Source organism: Elephas maximus, chromosome 2 (genome assembly GCF_024166365.1).
Source record: "Elephas maximus indicus isolate mEleMax1 chromosome 2, mEleMax1 primary haplotype, whole genome shotgun sequence".
In the NCBI taxonomy this organism is placed as follows: Eukaryota; Metazoa; Chordata; class Mammalia; order Proboscidea; family Elephantidae; genus Elephas; species Elephas maximus.
Genome location: NC_064820.1, coordinates 37019725 through 37046142, shown reverse-complemented (window position 1 = coordinate 37046142; position 26418 = coordinate 37019725). Strand labels below are relative to the sequence as shown.

Sequence of the window (26418 nt, the reverse complement as noted above, 5' to 3'; positions counted from 1 at the left end):
TGGTTCATATGGCATTCTCAGAAGCTCAGGTCACACTGCTCCAGCACTCAGTCTGACGGGGTCCCCTACACATGGTCACACTGACCACATACCCATTTCTGATCTACCCCAGGTCAGCTAGGTTCCACACACTGTGGCCACTTTGCCAGAGAAAAACTACATCAGATTATCTGGGTGCCAATCAGGAGCAAGACCTAGAAATGGTTGAGAAACCCTGCTTGAGATCATCCTTATTCTGTGTGGCTTCTTTTGTGTCACAATCCCTAAGCCTTGGCAATGGACAAGATGCTCTGAGAGCCACAACCCCAGAGCCACAAATCAGTCTTTGAAGTAACCTTGTGTGTGTGTGGCTGCAGCCCACAGCCCTTCTGTTTATTTTCTACGTGTGAGCATGAAGACGTCACTGTGACAGCTTTCCAACGCTCCTTCATTCCCCCTTACAAATATTCATGATCCACACTTGACTTTGACAGTACTTTCCAATCCCCTGGCTCAGAAGCAGAGCTGAGGCAGCCTGCCTTAATGTAGAAAACATGAGTGCATTCAGGCTACACTCTGGAGCCCAGTCAATTTCTGGAAATTTCACAGCTGTTAGACATCCACCTCCTTGCTCACAAAAGCCAGCAAAAATGAGCAAGCACCTCATTGGCTCTGAAATATGAAAATACAGCAACAGTCAAGCTTGAAAAGCAGTTTCTGGTTGACTATCTTCAAAGTATTTGTTCTAAGACAATGTCTGCAGTTCATTTATCCTCTGCCAATTTTCTAATCAATTTTAACTGAAATGCTGCATGATTTTGTATGGTTTTTTTTTCTAAAGCAATCCCTAGAATGAAACTATCATTTGGTCATCAAATGAGTAACTAAGAAAAACTTCTGCTAAGGCAGACATCAGATATCAGCAAAATTTGGCCCAAGCCTGTTTTCTTATGTCAATATTACCTGCCCTTTCCTCATATTTTATTATTATTTTTTGTAATATACCTTTGGAAGACATATAAGTGCTATTCAGAGAACAAAGAGGATACTCTCCACCCCTCAGGTCTCCCTTCCTACCTGCTTCCAGAGTGGATCAGGTGAGCGTTTTCTGTTGGGCATCAGCAGCCACTCAAATGGGACAGACTCCAAAGTTGGCTGGGCTTCATTTCCCCTCTCCATTCAATTCTTTAAAGTCCTGCGTTATTAACTATCCACAAAAACGTGAGCTGTGCCAGTGCATGCTCTCGACTTCCTGCCAGCTCCCCATGCTCTACTGAGCTCAGGAGCAGAGTCTCTCTCCTCCTCCCGGCTTCACCTTCTGAGAGCCAGAGCCCCACCCACAGCACTCAGATCATTTTTCATTTATGAGTGCATCCAGCTAAACTGTGTTTGTAGAATTAGCCAACCCTTGCTCTGCTGGATTATTGGAACCATGCTGCTAAAAATTGCTTTAATTTACCAGGCGTACAGGGGGAAATCATATCCTGGCAGAAGCCAACCACTGTTTCCTCCAGCAGGTAGCTGCAGGCCAGCTCTTCCACCTGCAAAGGACGCACACCTTGGTGATGGAACCAAAGAGCTTCATTTTGCAGGAATATCATCAGCACAGCCCACTTGCATGCACTGAGCATTTCAGGCACGAGACAACACTACCCTCCCAGAGCCCACTGCTGTTGAGTCGATTCCGACTCATAGTAACCCTAAAGGACAGAGCAGAACTGCCCCCACAGGGTCTCCTAGGAGCGCCTGGTAGATTCGAACTGCTGATCTTTTGGTTAAGTAGATCTTAACCACTACGCCACCAGGGTTTCCGAGACAATACTAGACTCCAAGAAAAGGAAAGCTTGGATGATCAGTCAAGAAACTTTCCATCCAGTGGCCTAACTTCACAGTGAATCAAATATATCTTGCACTTATTAAACTGCCAGATTTTTTTTTCTTGCATTCGAATGGGTACAAAAATTGAGAACTTTCGATGATCTTTTATTTTAAAGAAATCCATTGGTAAGTAAAGGCTACTTGTTATCATGGCCCCAAATCTACAACTTTCCTATCCAACAAAGCTCTCATCTTCTGTCACAGACCATGACTAGCAAAAACAGCACCAGACAGCCCTTGAGAACACTTACCCCTGCTAGGATGTCACCAACTACAAAGATGATTTGATTTTAATATTTAAGATTTGATCAGAGAATTGAACTTTAAAAAATAGGCTTCCATGGGGTCTTAAAAGCTTGCATGAGGACATCTGAGGCACAAAAATTGGTCTCTATTTGCCTGGAACAACAGAGGAAGAAAGTGAATTAGGAATAGAAGGAAATGGAATGTGTGGCTGACTCCATGAATACCTGCCTCCTTTGCCAGGAGACCAGAAGAACTAGATGGTGACCAGCTATCATTACTGAACATTTTGATCAAAGATTCTACAGAAGAATTCTTATCAAAAGGGAAAAAATACAGAACAAAATTTCAAATTCTCCTGGAACCCTGGCGTTTTGGAGCCACTGAGGGTGGATAAACCCCCAAAACTATTGCCCTGAACCATCATGAAACCTTAAGCCAATAATATCCCCTGAAGTCTTCTTTAAACCAAACAATAATTTAGCTTCATTTGTAAAAAAAAAAAAAAAAAAAAAATGTCTGCCTTGAGCATTGTGCTCTTTTAAACAGCTGTCTATGTGGGATCAAATTGACAACAGCAACTCAAAAGATAGAAAATTTAGGAGGCAGTGAGTTTATGTTAATGGCGGAGGAACAACAACAGGAAAAGGGGTATGAGAATGGTTGCAGAACTTGTAGAACCAATGTCACTGAATTGTACATGTAGGTAGGTACTGTAGAATTGGTGTATGTTCTGCTGTGTATATTTTCAACAACAAAAAACAAAACAAAACAAAAAGACCTTAAAACCCAACGTACATATATTGTGGCTTCTTTTTTTTGGGTACTATGTCTAAAATTTGCCTTTCAAAAAGGGTTTTCCATGACCCGTCAACCAGAGACACAAAACTCCGTGGCCTTCATAATATGCACGAAAATTTCCGTGGGCTAGTTCAGAGGAAATGGTGCCTTGTTATTAAAATACCGGCAAAGTCTTTTAGCAACTAGTCAGGAATAAAAGAGGAGCAAACATCCTCTACTTATTTGCTGCCATTCTCAAATCATGCTTCTAGAAGACCCATAATGGTTACTGGGCTTTTAGATAGATGTGTCTTTTTCACTCAATTTCTTTATTTTAGATTTTTATCCAATATGCCTTTTGTCCCCTGTGAACCCCGTATTACTATAATCTAGTCCCAACCACCATGGGAAATTCTTCAAGTTTTGAAGTTACTTAAAATTTTTCCTATGTTAGAAAAATAATGAATTAGTATCACGACTTAAAGTCTTTTATTTATTTAATTAGAGGGTTAATATGTTTCCTTAAAAAATTGCTATACATTTTTGCAGGTCCTCCAAGTGGATTCTAGTCCTCCCACCAGCCCAAAACAACACCCTTGGAAAACACAGGTGATTCACCTTTTACAGATGAGACAAAGAAAAGCAAGACACAAAGTCCCTGGTATATACGATGTTTCACTGGTGGGGTGGAAAGGGAACCGACAGAAGGATTAGTACCAAGTCTCCAAACCCAAGCAGGGAATACCAGATTAGTACAAACTTTCACGTGCAGTCCAGAGGCCTGAAAGGTGACTGTGTGTAACCTCCTGGGACTTACTGGCCCAGTTTACGGAAGAGTGGACTCCTGTTCTAGGAAGGAAGTCTGTCTTTTTTGAAAAGAAGAGGTTAACATTTTCTTGGCCCATCACCAAACTACGTCCTAATCAGAGCTAAGATTTACCTATAGAATAATCCTTCAAGCATTAGTTTGTGACATCTGCCAAAAATCTATGGTGGAACCAGTTATTCTGCCTCTTTGTCCCTCTCTCTCAACAAAGGGTGTGTAACTTACATAGTTTTGCTTCAAAGGGAACTTCTGCTACATTTACTCACAAAACTAGTAGGTAGCATGTACTAGAACACACGAAGTACATGAATCATTAGGAAAATTTAACCACTCAAGGCTTCCAGAAAGATTATTCCTGCTTAATTGTCCTTGATATGAGTTCGTGCAATGCCTCCTCTGGCCTACCTTTGTTTCTGGGCTAGGCGACCACTGGGTCTGCACCCTGCATGACCTGCAAGTATGCCTGGGAGGACTCTAAGAATCATTAGTTTTACCTTCTCATTGTGCTGATGTGGAAACAGACAAACAGAGGTAAAGAGATTTGCCAAGGTCACAGGGCACATTACTGAAAATACTGAGATTGGAGCATAAATCTTCCTGATTCAAATTCCAAGATGGTGCTAGGTGCACAAGATGTGAATCTTCATAACCAAGAACTACAGGCAGAGCCTCAGTAACGACTCTCCAGATGATCACAAAGCCTGGCCTAGGCATTCACCTAAGACTGCCACGAGCAAATGCAAAGGAAGTATCACAAGGGTAGGTAGCGAAAGAGCAAGTCTAGCAATTCCCAAAAGAGAAGGGGATCAACAATACCACAAAAGCCAGTGAGACCTGAATTTTCTTTACAATTTCCCTTTGGTCTCTTCTATGGGCCTCATTCCTCATATTGCTAAAGTGACAAAGTGATAAGACAACTGCTTGCCAAATAAAATTCACAAATGACCTAGTGATATGGGGTCACTATGAGTTGGAATTGACTCGGCCGCACTGGGTTTTTAAAGCTTTGGAAAACTGAAGAACTGCTGCCTTTGAATTATGGTGTTGGTGAAGAACACTGAATATACCATGGACTGCCTGAAGAATGAACAAATCTGTCTTAGAAGAAGTACAGCCAGAATGCTCCTTAGAAGAGAGGATGGTGAGACTTTGTCTCACATACTTTGGACATGTTATCAGGAGGGATCACTCACTGGAGAAGGACCAGCAAAAAAGAGGAAGACACTCAATGAGATGGACCGACACAGTGGCTACAACAATGGGCTCAAACATAGCAATGTTTGTGAGGATGGTGCAGGACCAGGCAGTGTTTCGTTCTGTCGCACACAGGGCCGCTATGAGTCAGAACCAACTCGACAGCACCTAACAAAAATACAACAAAGCTTCTCTCTCCGCTTTCCCCAACCCCCAGTCAAAAATAACTCCCAGGAAGTTATGACAGCAAATAAGCCTCTCAGTTTGTTCTCATATTCTGTGATGGAAGTGCTAACGTCAATGCTGATGCAAAAAACCCTGCAGCTTGTGCAAGCAGGGAGAGACCTGGCCTGACCTGGAGAAGTGGCTCCCTTTCATTTCTGTCATCAATGAAGATGGATGTAGACAAAGCTCTAGGCAGCCGTGGTCCATTCTTACCCTCTATAAAGCTCTCTTAGAACTCGCACACCCTTCGCTTCACTGAATTCTGCAGCATATACTGATGCCATCACATTTCCTGGGTCCTTAACTGTATACACAATGGAGACATTGGTGGTTCAGTGGTAGACTTCTTGCCTCCCATACGGAAGACCTGGGTTTGCTTCCCAGCCAATGCACCTCAAGTGCAGCCACCACCCACTGTCAGTAGAGGCTTGTATGTTGCTATGATGCTGAACAGGTTTCAACAGAGCTTCCAGGCTAAAATGAACTAGGAAGAACAGGCAGGCGATCTACTTCTGAAAATCAGCTAATGAAAACCTTATGGATCACAATGGTCCGATCATGAGGGTGATGTAGGACCAGGAAGTGTTTTGTTCCTCTGCATCTTTGGTTACCATGAATCAGGGACCAACTCAATGGCAGCTAATAACAACTGTATACAGACCTGTTTCTTAGTTTGTTGAATCTGTCCAATTAGACCACAAGCCTTTGTTGAACAGACTTGCCTCCAGCTCTCTGACCAGTTCTTCCCAGTCTCCATCTCTGACTGCCCTCCTTCCTCCCAGACTGGTTCTAGAGGGGCACTAGCATCTCTTTCTCATTCTTTCTTCTTCTTCCTGTCACTGGTCATCCCTTCTACTTCCATAGCTACAACCACCAAGTAAGAGCTACCAACTCCTCAATCTCCACCTCTCTTCTGAGCTTCAGACTCAGTTCTCTGCCTGCCTCCTGCCCATCTCCAGCTGGGTGTCCTGCAGGCACCTCAAATTCAGCATGCCCTAAAATAAAACCCATTATCCTCTTCCTCAAACTGGTTCCTCCTGCTACCTTTCCTCTGTCAATTAATGTAACTCCCCAGTGAGTGTGCACAATGAATTACACTTGACTCCTCTCTCTCCCTCACACTGGTTGTGGGTCCTGTCAATTCTACTTCTTAAATCTCCCTCATCTGCCCTCTCTCCTATATTCTGTCACATTTTAGGGCCTTGACTCCAATCTGTTCTCTTTCTCAGCTGTCTACCTTTCCATTTTACCTTGCACAGTTATCTGATGGCAAATGCATAAGATCTTCTTAAAATTAATAAATTTTCATTGCCCAAAGGAAAAATCCTAAACTCTTTTGTATGGTATTTAAACTACTCTAGATCTAGCCCCTAAACTCTTAGAAACGAGAATGGCAACACTTCGTCTTGGATATGTTATCAGGAGGGACCAATTTCTGGAGAAGGACATCATGGTAAAGGGTCATCAAAAAAGAGGAAGAGCCTCAATGAGAAGGACTGATACAGTGGCTGCAACAATGGGCTCAAACATAGCAAGGACTGTGAGGATGGCACAGGTCCCAGCAGTGTTTCATTCTGTTGTACATAGGGTCACTATGAGTTGGAACTGACTCGATGGCACTTAACAACAAAACAGATCCAGCCCCAACGCTGCATCATGAAGTCTACACACAGACACTTCTTTTTCACGTATCTATGCTTTCACACTGCCACCCGTCTATCAGTTTGTCATACTGAGTGACTTGCATTTTGGTATGATGCTGGAAGCTCTGCCACCAGTATTTCAAGTATCAGCAGGGTCACCCGAAAAAGAGGGAGAACCTCAATAAGAAGGATTGACAAAGTGGCTGCAACAATGGGCTCAAACAAAATAATGACTGTGAGGATGCTGCAGGACCCGGCAACATTTTGTTCTGTCATACATGGGGTCACCATGAGTCGGAGCTGACTCCACGGCAGCTAACAACGACATGTTTTCATATGCCAGGAGTTCTCAACCGGGGGATATTTTACCCCACCCCGCCCCAGAGGACAGTTGGCAATGCTTGCACACATTAAGGGCTGTCACAACTAGGGGAGGGTGCTACTAGTGTCTAGTGGATAGAAACTAGGGATGCTGCTAAAAATCCTACAATGCATAGGAGAGCCTCCCTTCCCTATCAAAGGATTATTTGGCCTAAAACGTTCCCCTCAGTCTTGAAATGCCCTTTCACCCTTGTGCCGCAGCATGCTTTCACTACTCCTGCCACAGCAGGCAGTCACCCAGCTTAGAGTAATAGTTGACAGCTCAGTATTTGACGTACAAAAGATATGAGTTTGAATTCTGGCCTATTGTTGTTGTGGTTAGGTGCCACTGAGTCAATTTCGATTCATAGCGACCCCATGTGACAGAGCAGAATTGCCCCATAGGGTTTTCTAGGCTGTAATCTATTTTTTTTTTTTAAATATAAGAAAGCAGTTTCTCTATTTCCCCCCCTTTTTTTCAAATTGTGCTTAAAGTGAAAGTTTACAATTCAAGTCAGTTTTTCATACAAAAACTTATATGTACATCGTTATGTGACCCTTGTTGCTCTCCTTATAATGTGACAGCACACTCCTCTCTACCCTGTATTTCCTGTGTCCATTCAACCAGCTCCTGTCCCCTCTGCCTTCTCATCTCGCCTCCAGACAGGAGCTACCCACAAAGTCTCATGTATCTACTTGAGCTAAAAAGCACACTCCTTACCAATATCATTTTATGTCTTATAGTCTAGTCTAATCTTTGTCTGAAGAGTTGGCTTCGGGAATGGTTTTAGTTTTGGTCTAACAGAGAGTCCAGGGGCCATGTCTTCAGTCAGACCATTAAGTCTGGTCTTTTTAGTAGAATTTGAGTTCTGCACCCCACTTTTCTCCTGCTCCGTCAGGGGCTCTCTGTTGTTAGGCTGTAATCTTTACAGTAGCAGACCACCAGGTCTTTCTCCCGCAGAGTTGCTGGGTGGGTTCGAACCACTAACCTTTTGGTTAACAGCCAATCACTTAACCGTTGTGTCATCAGGGCTCCTTATTAGCCATATCTTATCTTTCTGTGCTTTAATTTTGTTGTCTGAAAAAGACCTGTTACTGTACCTACCCCACTGTGTGTGGATTAAGTGAGATAAAGTATGCTGAAAAACTTCCTACAGTGCCCAGCTTGTGCTGAGCATTCAATCAACGCTAGTAGCTGTCTTTATTACTGCTGCCTGCATTCATAGCATACAAGATTGTACTGTATTTATTTTTTACCACGATGGCTTCCCACTCTAAGGCTTCAAGGATAAATGTTGATCACCACCCTCCGCCATTTACCATCAAGTCGATGCCAACTCACGGCACCCCCATGTATGTCAAAGTAGAACTGTGCTCCACGTTGTAGTTGTTAGGTGCCGTCGAGTTGGTTCTGACTCATAGCAACCCTATGCACAACAGAAAGAATCATTGCCCAGTCCTGAGCCATCCTTACAATCGTTGTTACACTCGAACTTGTTGTTGCAGCCACTGTGTCAATCCACCTTGAGGGTCTTCCTCTTTTCCACTGACCCTGTACTTTGCCAAGCAACATGTCCAAAGTATGTAAGACGCAGTCTCGCCACCCTTGCTTCAAGGAGCATTCTGGTTGTACTTCTTCCAAGACAGATTTGTTCGTTCTTTTGGCAGTCCATGGTATATTCAATATTCTTTGCCAACGCCACAATTCAAAGGTGTCAATTCTTCTTCAATCTTCTTTATTCATTGTCCAGCTTTCACATGCATATGATGCAATTGAAAACACCATGGCTTGGGTCAGGTGCACCTTAGTCTTCAAGGTGACATCTTTGCTTTTTTTTACCATCAAGTCAATGCCAACTCATGGCAACCCCATGTGTGTCAAAGTAGAACTGTGCTCCATAGGTAAGGTTTTTGATGGCTGATTTTTTAGAAATAGATTGTCAGGCCTTTCTCCCCAGGTGCTTCTGGGTGGACTCAAACCTCTGACCTTTTGGTTAGCAGCCAAGTGGGTTAACTGTTTGCACAGATGTTGATAGGGTGCAGATAAATTAATGAATGAGAGAATCATGCTAGGTGAAAGCAATAGCAACTGTTGGGAATTGGAGCCGGTACACCCAAACTAAACCAAAAAAAAAAAAAAAAAAAAACACAAACCCCATTGCCGTCGAGCTGATTACAACTAAGAGAGACCATATAGGTCAGAGTACAACTGCCCCATAGGGTTTCCAAGGAGTGTCTGATGGATTCGAACAGCTGATCTTTTGGTTAGCAGCCGTAGCTCTTAACCACTACACCACCAGGGTTTCCGTGCCCAACCTAAGAGCATTCAAATCTAAAATACCATAGAAACTGAGATGGTGGACAGGTTTGCAGCTTCTATGAGGCTTCAGAGCAGGGGTAGGGATTATTTTCCTCTCTGGCTTTTGTTTCATTAGAAATGCTGGATCAATATTTATTGACAAGTTCCCTCTTATACTTCCATTCTGAACCTAGCATACTCCTAAATTCAAGTAAATAAATGGTAAAAGAGGACAAAACTCCCTTCATCTTAGATCCTCAGTTCAGTTTCACTATCATTTGGATTTCTTTTCAGGGTTTTTTTCTTTGTAATCTTTCTAATGATAATCTAGTTTTTCCAAAAATATGTTCTACCAAATACCAGTTTGAGGAGCGGCTCCATAGAAGAAGGACTCCATGGTCAAATAAGTCTGAGAAATGTTGCATACTAGCTCTCCTTTTAACTGTTGTTAGGTGCCATCAAGATGATTTCTACTCATAGCGACTCCATGTGACAGAGCAGAAGTGTCCCATAAGGTCTTCCAGACTGTAATCTTTATCGGAACAGACTGCCAGGTCTTTCTCCTGCAGAGCCTCTGGGTAGGTTAGAACTGTCAACCTTTCGGTTAGCAGCCGAGCACTTAACCATTGCACTACGAGGGCTCCTTCTCCCTCTAACTGGTATGTCCGGTTCTTATTTTATCAAGCAGCCTCCTGTCCCTTTTTATAATGTAATCTATTAATCTTCAAGGAACAAGTGCTTTGAGGACATTGGGAAATACTCTCAAGCATTCTCCTTGGCCATCCGATTTGTCCTCCCTTCAGTCTAGGGCACTCCTTTGGTTTAAACTTCCATTTGTAGAAAAGTCCCAGCTCTGACTCAGTCCCCCATCCCTCAGGCAGGGACCTTTCTCTCTTAAATATTTTCATCCCCATATCTTATCTATACATCTAAATGAAGACAGACATATTCAAGCTGTCCAGTTTTCTTCAAGAAGGAGCCATCTTGAGAAAGGATGGAGGGAGGCAATGGGGTGACACTACAGTGGGGGGTCGAAGGGGGCAATGTAATAGGAAGTGCACGTTGGTGTGCCTCAAAGACCTGGGTCCCGGCCAAGGACACATGGCTCTGAGGGCCATTGGTCACCTCTGGCCAGCTTTTCAGAATCGAGGCCCATTCACTAGAGTTAGGTCAGTCCAGTCAAAAGGATATCTATATTTCTTTGGGATTTTGATGGAGAAAAGAGCCAATCACTTTTGGATCAGGAAGTTCTAACTTCAAAGGAGCAGAATGTCTTTGAAAGGCCTTTTAAATTTTAATTTGAAGGAATTTTTGAAGCATTGGGTCCAGTTCCTTTTCTTAAGGAGTCTGACATTATTTTTGCTATTTAGGTTACAAAGGCTCTTGCAAGCTTTTTCCCATTGGTAGTAAAAATCTAAACTTTAACTGGTCAGTGCCAGGAGGACCACACATTCTTGGTCAATTGAGAACAAACCAAGGAGCCTTCACCCTAGTGCCACCCTCCTGCAAGGTATTAGAAGCCTCATGCTTTGGCTGCTGTTCTTATTGCCAGATTTTGTTTTGTTAGAGTCCAGCCAAGCATGCTCTCCGTGTCTTTTGTTTTCGAGCTGTTTTAGATAACGTTTACGACCTGGAAGTCACCATTGCCTGATTCCCATGGGAAACCTCCTCTGATTATTTAGAGAAATTCTTCTTGTGGGAAAAAGGAGAAAACAAATAACTGATTGTTTGGAGGCTCGTAGGAAGAGATCTGCATGTAAGACCCAGCTTCCTCGCCAGTGCTTCTGAAAGCTGCGGATTTGTGTAAGTCCAGTTCCTGCCACCACAGAACCAAATGTGATTCCAAGAGGAAATTCTTCGTGGTAAAGATGAGAAATACCCTGAAAGAAGAGCTCTGAGCTCAAACACGTCATTGAGCGTAATGTGGTTTTTGATAGATTTCCTCCTCCCAGGGCTTCACCCCACCCTTCCCCACTTGAACAAGAAAGACTCTAGTAATTTTTAATCATAACGCAGATGGTATGTTTAGGGGATGGCACTTATTTTCAGAGGAATCATTTTGAGATCTGGAAATTACAGACTGAGCACCACAGGGAACCAAATGTGGTCACTGTTAAGCTTACAGAAGAGCAGAAGGAGACAGCAAGAGAAGCAGTACGACTGGTCACAGAAACAACTTCAAAACAACAACAACATATTTCCAAGTTCACAGAAGTTTCACCTGCCCTTCCAAAATACAGTTGCAGCTGAGTCACAACAGTACGGCGTATTTGTCAAGTGCACACTTTCTACAGTTGCCTGAAGAAGCACAAGGCCAGGGCCACCCCTTGATGTTTCCCCTTTAATGCCTTGGCAAGTGTTGAGGATTCAACTCTCGCTCCTATGCCTGGGAACAACACCCCAGGACTCTGTCTTCTGCTCAGACCCTTCTGGTGTATACCTCCGGCAGGAATCAGAGTGAGATTATGCACTTAAATTTTTTTTTTTTTTTTAATTGTGCTTTAGGTGAAGGCTTACAGAGCAAAACAGTTTCCCACTCATCCATTTGCAGACTGTTCCAAGACATTGGTCGTGGTACCCTCAATGTGTCAGCACTCTCCCCACTTTCGTCTTGGAGTTCCCATTACCTACCCCTTCCTGCCTTCTCATCTTTGCTTTTGGGCAGGTTTTGCACTTTTGGTCTCATATAATCAACTGTTCTAAGGAGCTCGTTTCTCTCTGGTGTTACTGTTTATTTTGTAGGCCTGTCTATTGTTTGGCCGAAAGGTGGTCTCCTGGGAATGGCTTCAGTTCCAAGTCAGAAGGATGTCTTAGGGCCATAGTTTCAGGGCTTCCTCTAGTCTCTAGTAGACCAGTAACTCTGGTCTTTTTTATAGATTTGATTTTTGTTTCACATTTTTATCTCGCTCTGCCCAGGACCCTCTATCATGATTCCAGTCAGAGCAGTTATCTATGCACTTTTAAGAGGAGGAGGAGCCCTGGTGATGCACTGGTTAAGTGCTCGGCTGCTAACCGAAAGGTCTGGCTCAAACCCATCAGCTGCTCTGCGGGAGAAAGATGTGGCAGTCTGCTTCCATAAAGACTATAGCACTGGAAACTCTACAGGGCAGTTCTACTCTGAGTCAGAATGGACTTGGTGGTTTTTTTTTTTTTTGGTACCTTCCAAAACCTGCTCCAAACCCATTGCCATCAAGTTGATTCTAGTTCACAGTGACCTTATAGTGGGGTCACTATGATGTAATTAAATATCCATCCACATGGCCTTGAGGTTCTGAAAACCAATGAGTGGCAACACTTTTGCTGTTTGATGACATCAATGGAGTAAAAATAAAATAAAAAGAATTGGAGTTTCCAAATCCTTCCCACCACTTTTGTTTCCTTGTAGGGGCTCTTAATGAAACTGTAGATGTGACCTTTGTTATGACTGCCCAGTTCATATGCTCTGAGTATTGTGGGCAGCTCAATGATCCAAGGCTGGCTGGCGGCAGTCCTTCCCAGGATGCCTGTTCAACAAGCCTGCCATTTGGCACGTTCTGCTCCAGAGGTGCCAAGTCAGGTGGGCCAGGTTAGAAGAAATTGTCTCCAGGTACAGCAGCTGTGAGAAGCAACCCACTTTTCTTTTATCTGTGAGGGGGAGAAGCTGGAATTGTGGGAGATGTCAAAGCCGAGAAACAGCCTGCAAGGCTTTACTTTAGACCCATTTCCTCTGAAAAGTCACTCCTGATTACCCTAGCCTGTGGTGATACCTCCCTGTGGAAATCTTATATACAGCCCTTTCTGCCTTTATCCATCATGTCACATTTAGAGTGTGCTGCCTTGTAGTGGTGGGAAGCTTTTCAGATACATAGTGACTTGGCTGCCCAGCAAGTTTGCACAAGTGCTTAGAGGAGACCCTAATTAATGGTCTGTCTGAGTCTGCTCTTGAGAAGTGGCCAGTCTCCTGGACACTAACAGGACTACATACTGAAGCTTCGGGGGAATGTCTGCAGGGGTGCTCACAAAAATGGAGCTCTCAGAGAACCCAGGGCCTGGAGAGGCATGAGCGAGAAGTCAAGCCGAAGGTTGCCACTGACCTTGGCTAAGGAAAGTGTGTGTTCCCCCTGCCCAGCTGAGTGTGAGTTACTATCAGCTCTCAAAGTCTCATCCGCGGCAGGGCTTGAATCAGATTCTAAGTTCTTAACAAGATCCCCAGGTGATTCTTACGAATGTATGCACAAGAACCACCTGGGATCTTGTTAAAACGTAGGTTCTGATGCAGTATATCCATCCCAGACATACTGAATCAGATTCTACGTTCTTAACAAGTTCCCCCAGGTGATTCTTATGAATATATATATAAGATCTTGTTAAAATGTAGATTCCAATTCAGTATATCCGGAGTGGAAAGGCAAATTCTCAGCAGGGGCTCGAACTGAAAGAAATGGTTTGAAGCTCTGGTCCATGGGGATCCTCAAGTCTGTGGGCAGATTCCTGGGAATGAGTTCAAGTTGAGGTGGGGCTGAACTTAGCTTCCAAAACCAAAAATGCCTCCATTTCTATGGAGAGGGAACCAACCCCACAATTCTAAGAATCAATTGGACTCACAAACCAGGCTGGAAAGCAGGGACTCAGGTGTTTGTCTCATGACTGAGAAGACTGGGTCATGATTCTAAGCAGTCTGTACTCTGCTTGGGGCCATGGAGAGGCTCTGCCTCAGGCAGGTGGAGTTCCTCTGGTGGAATATGTTGCATGCACATTTACAGGGTAAATGATACACGTCCGAGGCACCTATGGTCAGACTTGAACCTCCAACCCTTTCAGTCAGCAGTTCAGCATTAACCATTCGCACCACCCAGGGGCTCATTTGCTAAAAGAGATGATGACGTTTTAGTTCACCTCAATGCTGGCCAAATAGTAGGCATTTGGGAAACTGTGATTACGGGGCTCCTGCATAAAACCTCCTCACTCCACCCCTATTTCTTCACATTTGAGTTTGCTCTTTGCTGTTTTGGCTTATTTAGATCACTAACCCAATTACACACAGTTTTTCTTGGTTCCAAAAGTTCCTGGCTTAATTGAAAGCGACAAAGGGGAAGCTGGGAAACGAAAACAGAGCATTCGGTGAACGGTGGTGTTAAAAGACTCAGAAGTCAGCACTGTGCATTTCCCAAAGGGGCTGCCAGCTCCAATCAGGCCACTGGGTCCTTGACAAGAGGAGGAAAGAGAGGCACATGCATGCCCAGGGTTTTCCCTGAAAAGCCACATAAAACACCCACAGGAAGTTCCATGAAAAACATCCTAGTCTGCTAATGGCTACTTTTCTCATCTTTCTGGGTAAAGGCTTATGTCACCAACAAGTCAGATGTAGGCAGGCCAAGCGGCGAATGTTCCACTGCACCCTTCACCCCATTCCCAAGACGCCAAGATCATTATCTATTACATTTTTCAAATTATTTCCTAGTAGGTTAGAGCCCTGGTGGTGTAGCAGTTAAAAGCTGAGCGGCTAACCAAAAGGTCGGCAATTCGGATCTACCAGCTGCTCCTTAGAAGCCCTACGGGGCACTTTTATTGTGTCCTGTAGAGTCGCTATGAGTTGGAATCAACTCGACAGCAATAGGTACGGATAGGCTAGAGACAAGCCAGGTCTTCTTTTCTTACTGATAAAGAAATGGAAGTATAAAGAGGAACTATGACTAAAAAAAAAAAAGGTTACCCTAAAAACCAGAGGAGAAGCTTAAACTAGCATTATTAGCTATGTCTAAGGCTATTTTAGGAGTCCCTGGGTGGTGTCAATGTTTAACGTGCTCAGCTGCTAACTGAAAGTTTCAAGGAGCCTCAGAGGAAAGGCCTGGTGATCTACCTCTAAAAAATCTGCCATTGAAAGCCACATGGAGCATAACTCTACTCCGAAGCACACGGTACTGCCACGAGTTGGCACTGCCTTGATGGCAACTAGTTTACGTCTATTTAAAAAGAAAGGTTATCTCTGAGAGACTCGGAAAGCCCAGGAGAAGCCATACAACCACGGGTGTCTTGCCTGGTCCTTTCCATATGGTGACTATAGTACACCTTGGGGGAGAATTCTGAAATATCCAGAATGATGCCCAGGAAAGATTTCTAGATGGTTCTTTCCCTATCTTAACTTCACCACACCATGAGCCCTGTACGCTCACCCTGGCTGGTTCTATGTCGCACGTAGGGGGCTGACATTTCCAACTGAACATAGCAGGGATCTTTCACTGCCTCAACACCTCTTCTTCCCCCACGGTGCTCCCATCCGCTGCATGGGCACTTCCACTCTGAGCCCTTGGAAATTCTTGTGGAGTTTTTCTTTTCTTTCTATATATCCTCCAGTGGAAAGGAACTCTTTTTTGTTTTAGTTATATAGTTTTTGGTGAAAACATACACAACAAAAATACACTATTTCAACAATTTCTACGTGTTCAATTCAGTGACATTGGTTATATTCTTTAAGCTGTGCCACCTTTCTAGACAACATTTTCCAAACTATTGCACCATCATTAACTCAAAATCATTGCCACCCTAAGCTTCTCATCTAACCTTTCGAGTTGCTGTTGTCAATTTGATCACATACAGATAATTCTTTAAAGAGTATAGTGCTTAATGCAGGCATTCTTTGCTAATTAAGCTAAACTATTATTGGGTTTAAAGATGACTTCAAGGGATAGTTTTGGCTTAAGGTTTAAAGATTTCTTCTGGGGAATAGTTTCATGGAGGGGGGGGTATCATTCAATCTCAATGGCACCAGAAAAGCCTGGACTCCATGAAAATTTGAAATTCTGTGAAAGGGACACTAGTTTTTATTTCCTTCTCAGCTCTCCTTGGACACAGGTTTACAATATTCTCTACCAGGCAGGTATCAAATATCACAACCATGCCAATCGCGTGGTTCTCAAGGTTTCTCTGGATCAAGTGTGAAATCCTGACCATGGTCACCAAGCCCTTCCACTGTTTGACTCCAACCTCTGTGCTAGCTCCACCTAACTTCCGCGTCCTTCACAGCAGGCTGCTGTCTCTCCACCCTCACCCAAGTGGCCATCTTCATCAACCTCCTCTTTCCCCTGCTAGCCATATGCTTCCCATGTTCTGAAACAGCACAATTGAGTTTATAAACAGCTACATACACTCTGTGCCTGCCACGTGACTATCAATGCAAGGCCCTCAGTAAAGACTGACAGGTATTGGTAGGGGGCTCATGTTGTTGTTAGGTGCCTTTGAGTAGACTCTGACTTATGATAACCTTATGTACGATAGAATGAAACATTGCCTGGTCACGCATCATCCTCACAACCGCCAGGACGTTCAAGTCCATTGTTGCGGCTACTGTGCCAATTCATCTCACCAAAGGTCTCTCTCACCCTCACTGGTCCTCTACTTCACCAAACATAATGTTTTTCTCTAGCAATCGATCCCTCCTAATGATGTGTCCCTGGTGGTGTAGTGGTTAAGAGCTATGGCTGCTAACCAAATCCACTAGGCTATCCTTGGAACTCTATGGGGCAGGTCTACTCTGTCTTTTGGGTCTCTATGAGTCAGAATTGGCTTGATGGCAATGGGTTTTTTGTTTTTTTTTTAAATGACATGTCCAAAACAAATAAGTCAGACAACGTCCTATTGTGACTCATAAGGTTTTCATTAGCTAATTTTCAGAAGTAGATTGACAGGCCTTTCTTCCTAATCTGTCTTAGTCTAAAAACTGCTGAAACTTCTCCACCATGAGTAACCCTGTTGGTATTTGAAATACCAGTGGCATAGCTTCCAGCATCAGTCACAGCAATATATAAGCCACCACAGTACAACAAACCTGACAGGTGGTGGGTGTATATGTGTACATTGCCGAGGCAAGAGTACAAGCCCATTACACTGAATGGAATGCTCTCTCCCAGTAACAATTAGGCAAGTACTTTCTGCACTAGTGCTTTGCAGATTACAAGGTCTCCAAAGAGTTAGAAGCAGTGAACATGCAGGAATCCTTGAAGAAAACAACACGTGCAGGCCACAGCCTTGCCAAACTGACTCTCAAACCACGACCAGACCAGTCTAAAAGCAGATGCACCTGAATCAGGCCATCAGAAGGCACAAACATGCCACACCTAGGTCACATGGGCTTACTTGCTGGGCTGGGGCAGCCAGTGCCCTGATGACGAGCCAACACAAAGAAGGCACAGGTAGACTCGTTCACCCCTTGGTCAAAGGCAAGCAGGGACCCAGTGGGAGTAGAAAGCAGGTCTCTTCTCTCTACCTACCTGAGTGAGGACAAACAAAAGCACTCTCCTTGGAAGGAGGGAGCCCATTTCATACAACTGCCACCTGAGTGGAGATGCCAACCCTTGGACACAGCCCACGGTCTCTGCATGACACCCAGGGAGATACGCCCGCTCCAATCATGGCAACCACTGCTGCAAACACGGACACCAATGTCCTGTGTGAAAGTGGACCATTATGGAGGTTTTTCACTTTGTAAATATGGTGCTCTGCATCTAGCAAATGGCCAGGAAAACACTCAAAATAAAATGGAAAAATAAATTCTAGCATAAATATCAAGACAGTTGTTTGCCTCCCAAGAATTCAGTCTTTAGACTTCACGAGCATTTGCTGGCAGTAGGAACATCTATGGGGTCCCATGCAGCCACATTCTCTCTCTCCAGTGAGCCACCCAACGTATGTGTGTTCAGACTGCCTACAGGCCCTGCCAAAGCGAACTCCAATAAATGCTCCTTAAAAACAAAAACAAAAGGCTCTGAATAAAGGGTTTCTGAACAAAGCCCTGGTCTGAAGGTGCACCATAAAAAGAAAATTTTCCCTGCTGACAGAATGGAAACAGGACTGTGTTCAGAGAGAGGGGGGCCAAGTGCTCATTAACCTGTCTATATACTAATGAAATCTGCAATCTAATAAAATCTGGTAATTTCAAGTGAGAGATGTTTCTCCAACCACAGAAAGTATAGGCACTAGGAAGGGTGGCCACCATCTGTTCCCCAGTATTTCTGTGTGTCACCATGCAGTTCTGGAAACACAGGAAATGCCCAACGGACCTTTTTTTGAGAAGTAAAGGTGTTCATTGAAGACTCCCTAGAACTTTTGAGAGAAGAATTCATCTCCAAAACTTAGCCTCTCCTTGAGGTTTTCAGCACTTCGGGTTTTCTCCATGCCCTACATTTTGCTGAACTCTAAGTCTGTGTATGCTAATCCCTGCCAGGCTTGCTGTAAATATTTCATGCTGCCCCCACCTCTCTCACAAGGACTTGTCAGAATTACTGAGGCTGCTAGCCGGAATTCACATTTGCTTCACCAGGTTTTTATGCCAATTCCGTGTTAAGAAGAGTCCCTGTACATAACATGGCCTCTATTTCTACTGAATCCCAGCTTGGTTTCTTCATCTAAGAAAATGGAGTGAGCAATGGCCCCAGGTTTCATAGAGTTACCGGCTTGAGAGCTAATCAGAGCACCAATCTTTGCAAACACTACACGGTTTTTTTCTTCTGTTTCTCCCTTTTACATTTGTCCTCTGAGAGTTCCAGAGTCATCCCCTGAGACACGCACCATCTACTCATTCAACTTTCCTTTTCAAAATGATCCTTGTGTTAGGGGCAGAATCGTGAGTATGAATCACTGGTAAGAATGATGCAGTAAACTTTTGTTACTAATAATTTTAATGGGGGAAAAAATAACTCCACATTTTTATATGTTTTGAAGCTTTGTGGGCACATGCCACTTGAATCAAGATTTTTTTTTTTCAGTCCTGGGGTCATGTGGCCTTGGAGAAGTTCACCGAGGCACTTTGTGGTTGGGCTGGTAGCCACTGAGGAGTTATAGACATTGTTGTTCATGTCACTGAGCTGCAGGGAGTGACGGCTGGTTCCAGCTCTCAGCAGTGGAGAGAGAAGGCTGGGGGTAGGGGAGGGGAAGAATGACCCAATTAAAATGCAAATGATTTTTATGCTTGTTGCTGCTAAATGAACTCTGAAGGAAAAAATAATACCTATATTGCAAGCCGCTGGCAAAGACTCACCAAAAACCCCATTGCCATCGAGTCGATTCCAACTCATAGCAACCCTATAGGACAGAGCAGAACTACCCCGTAGGGTTTCCAAGGAGCACCTGGTGGAGCTGAACTGCCAACCTTTTGGTGAGCAGCTGAACTCTTAATCGCTACCCACCAGCAAAGACTCAAGATGACCAGACAAAATACAAACTAAGATGACACAACCTTGCTTGCTGAAAGTGAAGAGGACTTGAAGCACTTGCTGATGAACATCAAAGACTACAGCCTTCAGTGTGGTTTACACCTCAATATTAAGAAAACAAAAATCTTCACAACTATAACAATAAGCAGAAAATAATAAACAGAAAATACTGAGGTTGTCAAGGATTTCATTTTACTTGGATCCACAATCAATGCTCACGGAAGCAGCAGTCAAGAAATCAAAAGATGTATTAGACAAATCTGTTAGTGTTAGAAAACAAAGATGTCAAACTTTGAGAATTAAGGTGTGCCTGACTCAACCCACGGTATCTTCAAATGCCTCATATGCAGATGAAAGCTGGACAATGAAGAAAGAAGACTGGAGAAGAACTGATGGATCTGAATTATGAAAAAAAAAAAAAAATTATGATGCTGGTGAAAATTACTGAATATACCGTCGTAGCTCTGGTAGGGAAACACTGGTGGTGTAGTAGTTAAGTGCTACAGCTGCTAACCAAAGGGTCGGCAGTTCGAATTCGCCAGGCACTCCTTGGAAACTATATGGGACAGTTCTACACTGTCCTATAGATTCGCTGTGGGTTGGAATCAACTTGACGGCAATGGGTTTGGTTTTTGGGTTTGGCTCTGGTACAGCAGTGGTTAAGAGCTCGGCTGCAAACCAAAAGGTCTACAGTTCGAGTCTTCCGGCTGCTCCTTGGAAACCCTATGCGGGCATTTCTGCTCTGTCTATAGGGTCACTAGGAGTTGGAATTGACTCGATGGCAACAGGTTTTTTATTTTTCCCAGAAGAATGAACAAATCTGTCTTGGAAGAAGTACAGCCAGGATGATCCTTAGAAGCAAGGATGGTGAGACTTAGTCTTACATACTTTGGAAATGTTATCAGGAGGGATCAGTCCCTGGAGAAGGACATCATGCTTGGTAGAGGGTCAGCAAAAAACAGAAAGACCCTCAATGAGATGGATTGACAGCATGGCTGCAACAATGGGCTCAAACATAACAATGATGAGAATGGTGCATAGGATCGCTATGAGTCAAAACTGACTCGACACCTGATGACAACAACATGCTTCATGATAACTTTATCTCTAATATCGGGTAAGCTCTAAACCCTAGTCACAGTGAACAAGGGTGTTAAAGAAATAGGTTTTTTTTCCCCTGCCCATCTTCAGTTCTTTAAACTTTGATCTCCTTATTCACCTGATGATGTAAACTACCCAGGCGATTACCAAACTGTGGGTGGTACAAATGGTTAAGCACTCAACATTAGCTGAAAGGTTAACAGATCGAACCCACCTAGAGGTGCCTCAGAAGACAGGCCTAGTGATCTGCTTCCAAAAGGCCACAGCCTTGAAAGTCCTATGGAGCCAGTTCTATTCTACACACTTGGGGTCAGCATGAGTTGGAATTGACTCGATGGCAACTAACAGCAGGAGCAACAATTCCCAAACTAAGAAAGGCAGAAATCCATGTTGGCAGCATGAGCCATGAGTGGAATGGTTCCACACAGAGGGACTGAGGCTTCTCAAAACGATAAAAAACTAACATTAAAAAATTATGTGCCAGATGCTGTGTTCAGAGTTTGAGCATTTGATACTTAAAATAATCCTTAGGGTTTTAGGGTTAGTATTTTTCCAATTTTACAGACTAGGTAACCAGTCAGAGATGTGAATTAAATTTGCCTGAAGCTGCCCAGTTGGTAAGCAGGCTGACAGTCGATTCTTAAATTCGTGTTCCCTTCACTTCCACACTATTATGCCAGTCAACATATATTTCTCACATCTCTGTTACTTTCAGACCTTCAGCTTGCACACGATGCTTTTCTCAAAAGCAATAGAAAACCTGAAGCCTAAAAGAAACACACAATGTTTGTCTTATAAAGAAGAAAGATGGTAAGCTTTTTCTTACTGGCTACCTCCGTTACTACCAGTCTCAGGATGTGGGACCCAGCAGAAGAGAGAAACTCAAGAATGGAAGGTTCTGTTCCTCACAGGGGTACCCCATCATGTGGACTCCAACTAGTTCACTGGACTTCAGAGGAAAGATTTCCTCCATCCAGACCCAATGTCACTTCAGTGAATATGGTCACGCTACAGAGGTGCCTCCAAAGAGCCAGTTTCTTTGTACAGTTGAGTAGTTTTCCACATAGGACACTCAGGTTAGCCTCAGTAGGAGAAACAGGGCAAGGTAAACCATTTCTAGCATGTGATTCGTAGGGTTTGGTTACATTCAGATAAGCCCATAAGTATCACTCAACAGTTCAGTCTGTACCCACCAAGGGACTACATATTGAAGTACAAACACTACCATCTAGTTTTGTGTGGTGGAGCCAAGGTTGGGACTAGAACCAGGGTGAATTAAGCATGCCAGACACTATAAATTGGTTTACTCATCTCCCATTTGGCTGAAAAATCTAAAAACATTTCCCATAACCCCTTGCAGCCAGAGTCCAGGCATGTGACTCATTTTCACCAATCAGACGCATCCCAGTGAAACCTGAAGGAAGAAGTGAGCAATGGGAGGCAAGGGTCATCCATTGAGGCCCAGACCTTCTGACAAGGACCTTGGAAGGTGGGCCTGTTCTCCCGGGCAGCTGTGGCACAGGACTGGCATTCCCTCCCTAGCAACCTGGGGAGAGCAGTGGGTGGAGGCAATGTGGTATTTCTGCTAGAACAGTCCCACACTGTGGTTTGGCTCTTTTCCTGACTCCATAACATCCAAACCTAATTCTTGGTCCCTCCCAGAAATTCTGTGAACCAGCTAACATTCTTAAATACATCCTTTTCTGCTTAAACTAGCTACAGGAATTTCTGTTTGCAGCCAAAAGTCCTAATGGGTTCAGTAAGAGAGAACACAGAGAAATGAGAGGAAGTCAGCAACACAGTGCCCATAGGCGATATAAATCAGGGGCTTCTAAGCCCAGGGCTTTCTGTCCAGTGAGCCCACATGGTGTCATCCACAGAGCACAAGCTTTAGAGTTGGCTGGATATGGATTCAAATCTCAACTCCACTGCTTAATAGCTATGTCACGCTGGATAACTTGTTCATACTCTCTGGGCCTGAGTTTTCACATCTAATGCTACTTAGAGAGTTGAGGAGAGAATGCAACTAGAAAATACATGTAAACAGTCTAGTTCAGTACCAAGTAACCAGCAGTAGCTCCAAAAACAGTATAACTATCCCTCTCAAATCTTCACCATTTGATGTGGCTACACGTTAATATATATCAAATGTACCATATACGTCAAGACATAAAGCAATATTTTTTTCTTTCCCTAAAATTATCCTCACAAAAGAGGGAGTTATATTTGAGTCTGTATAAATTATATTATGAACCTTTCTTTCAATATTTTAATTCGGATAATAACAAAGTACTATTTGAAGAAGACATGTTTGTCTCAGACTCATTCAGTGCCAGTTTTCAATGCCTACAGAGGTCAACTGCAGGATTGGTTTAAAATAAAGGTAAAAAGAAATTTAACACTAAACCTAGCAATTATTCCTACAGAAATGACCTCAGAATTTTAAGTGCTGGATATCCCTGTAGCAGAGTAGCACAGTGGTCAGAAACACAAACTCGGGCATTCTATAGCTAGGTTTGAGTCCTGGCTCAGCTTTTCCAGAGCTGTGGTACTTTCAGCAAGTTACTTAACCTTCCTGGACCTTAGTTCCCTTCAGTAAAATGGGATAACAACAATCTCTATCTACAGGGTTGCTTTGAGTAGTAAATGGATTAATATTATGTAAAGCACCTTAACAGTGGTTGTCACATTTACAATTGTAAGCTATTCTCAACTACAGGATACACCCTGTGCCAGGGTTATGTGAACAGATACTTGTGATTTTGGATAAAATGTCCACTGACAGCATCATATACAGATATTAAATTTTCTCTCTCTCAAATAATTAAGATGGAAGTAAAGGTAATATGCTCTGAAAAGCTGACTTAGATGACTCAAAATGTGGCTCTGAGTTTAAATAAAGTTGCTTCGCAAACGATATGAGTGGGAAATCAAACCAAAGCCAAACCCACTACCGTCAAGTCAATTCTGACTCACAGCGACCCCACAGGGTTTCCAAGGCTGTCAATCTCTACGGAAGCAGACTGCCGCATCTCTCTCCTGCCGACCTTTTGGTTAGCAGTCAATTGCTTTAAGGAATATTCAAAATAAATGTATCATTTAAAGTGTTAAATGTGTTTTTAAATATGCATGTGAATTAAATTAATAAAGTAAATATTACAGATAGATGACTATTTCACGCAGATCGCTACACTATTATTAGTACACTGAATAGTATACAATTAATAGTTGCTAAAAAAAAATTTTTTTTTTTTTTTTTTATTGATTAGATTCTGACTCATGGTAACCTTATGTATGTCAGAGTAGAACTGTGCTCCAGAGGGTTTTCAATGGTTGGTTTTTCGATAGTAGATTACCACCAGGTCCTGCTTCCAGGGGGTCTCTGGGTGGCCTCAAACCTCTAACGTTTCGGTTAGAAGCAAACGTGTTAACTGTTTACACCACCAGAGGACTCCAATATACTATTATTATACTAACTGTACTGTTCCATGTATATTTAATCTGGCCAAAGCAGATCTTTGTGCTTATATGTGGGTTTATATTCCACTATATATGGTAAAGGGGATGTTCTCATTCCACTTTTAATCAGTGTAGAAAATTTAAACCGCTATCTATAGCAGAATCCTGATCAAAATGAGAAAAACGCAGAACCGAATTTTAAATTTTCACAGACTCCAGGCTTTCTGGAGCCTTGGAGGCTGGATGAACCCCTGAAATTACTGCCCTGAGATAATCTTTAAACCTTAAACCAAACATATTCCCTGAAGTCTTCATAAAACCTAACAACAGTTTAGCTTATCTAATAAAAAATATCTTAAAAAAATCTGCCTTGAGCATTATGCTCTTTTAAGAACTATGTATATGGGATCAATGTGACAATAGCAACTAAAAAGATTAGATAGGAACCTTAGGGGACAGTGAGTTTACATTAATGGAGGAGGAACAACTCAGAAAAGGAGGGTGAGAATGGTTGCAGGACTCCTAGAATGTAATCAATGTCACTGAATTGTACACGCAGAAACTGTTGAACTAGTGTTTCTTTTCCTGTCTATATTCTTGACAACAAAAACAAACAAAAAAACCCACCGGTGACCCTAAAAAAAACAAAGGCAGCATCTTTAGACCATATGTCCCTATTACGTAAGTTAATGACCCCATTCCTGCTTTTTCCTAAATAAGCATCAAACCAAAATGGAGGAAAATGCAGAATATCTTTATATATACATAATCTTCACAATAGATTAGGATATCACTCAATTGTATTTATGGATACCCTCATTATGCCTAGGAAACCCTACGGGCAGTTCTATTCTGTCATATGGGGCTGCTATTAAATAATAAAATCTAACTAAAGTGGCATGATTTTCTATAATCATAAAGTATGGAACATTAAACACAGAAAACATTATACTTCACAGTATCTTCTTTTATCTCTGCCTCATTGGAAACGGAGGGATGAATTCAGCCGGAAATTCCACACCATGAAGTTTTCAGTGGTTTTCTAGAAGGAAATACGCAACCACTGTGGCAGGCCTGTAGTCTGGAGAGTTTATGACGTTTATGATGTATTATGAGGAATTCAAAGGGTAAGAAGTGAGGCCACTAAAAACATTAGGATATCAGTAACAAAACTGCCAGCAGAGACTAAATAATCCATTCTAACAGAATTAGCCCGTCTTAGTCATCTAGTGCTGCTATAACAGAAATACCACAAGTGGATGGCTTTAACAAAGAGAAATTTATTCTCTCACAGTCTAGTAGGTTAACAAGTCCAAATTCAGGGTGTCATCTCCAGGGGACGGCTTTCTCTCTCAGTTGGCTCTGGAGAAAGATTCCTTGTCGTCAACCTTACCCTAGTCGAGCAGCTTCTCCGGCGCAAGGACCCCAGGTCCAAAGGACTCAGTCTGCTCCTGGTGCTGCTTTCTTGGTAGTATGAGGTCCCCCTATCTCTCTGCTCGCTTCTCTCTTTTATATCTCCAAAGAGACTGGCTTAAGGCACTATCTAATCTTGTATATCTCATCAACATAACAGCCACTAATCCATCTCATTTCATCACAGTGTTAAGATTTACAACATATAGGGAAATCACATAAAATGGTGGACAGTCACACAATACTGGGACTCGTGGCCCTTGCTAAGTTGACAGATATTTTTGGGGAACACAATTCAGCCCCTTTATGCTGATATTTTTCTTGGTTCTCTTTGTATGCAACTGTAAACTTGTGTTAACTAAGCCTTCTACCCAAAATTAGATTGCTCTACAGCTCCCATAATTTAGATATAACATTAAACATAATTCTTATTAGTATCAGTCTAACCAAAGATGAAAGAGTTGTATGGTAAGCAGCCTCTTAAGAGATAATTCTAAATCATCGATAACACTAAACTAATTAGACATCAGGCACACGAGGCATATTTTACTTGTGTGGATTCTCAGTTAAAATTACCTGAATTTCACAGTTAGCAACACACACACAAACACTTAAAATATCAGAAAGAACTACTGAAGTTTGCCCGAGAATAGGAAAAAGAAAGCTGACATAAAATAGTAGGTGGTCATTGTGCACCGTTGAGTGAATTTTAACTCATAGTGACCCATGTGACAGAGCAGAACTACCCCACAGGGTTTTCTAGGCTGTACTCTTTATGGGAAGAAAAAAAAAATTTTTTTTTCTTACACACTCTTTATGGGAGCAGATTAA

The 26418-nt window shown here is 42.9% G+C and overlaps 1 protein-coding gene across 9 annotated transcripts in view; it reads right to left on the bottom strand.

Annotated features, from left to right (window-relative positions):
- PDZD2 (PDZ domain containing 2) overlaps positions 1-26418 on the bottom strand; it is a 575078-nt gene that overhangs the window by 155997 nt on the left and 392663 nt on the right. Inside the window, exon 2 of one of the 9 annotated variants that reach the window (XM_049861669.1) lies at positions 1057-20929. The exons of 7 other annotated variants lie outside the window; for them this stretch is intronic. The gene's annotated coding sequence lies outside the window, so the exon portion shown is untranslated. Of the gene's footprint in view, positions 1-1056 lie in introns of all 9 variants that reach the window. One more of the 9 variants, XM_049861667.1, reaches the window with a different exon arrangement.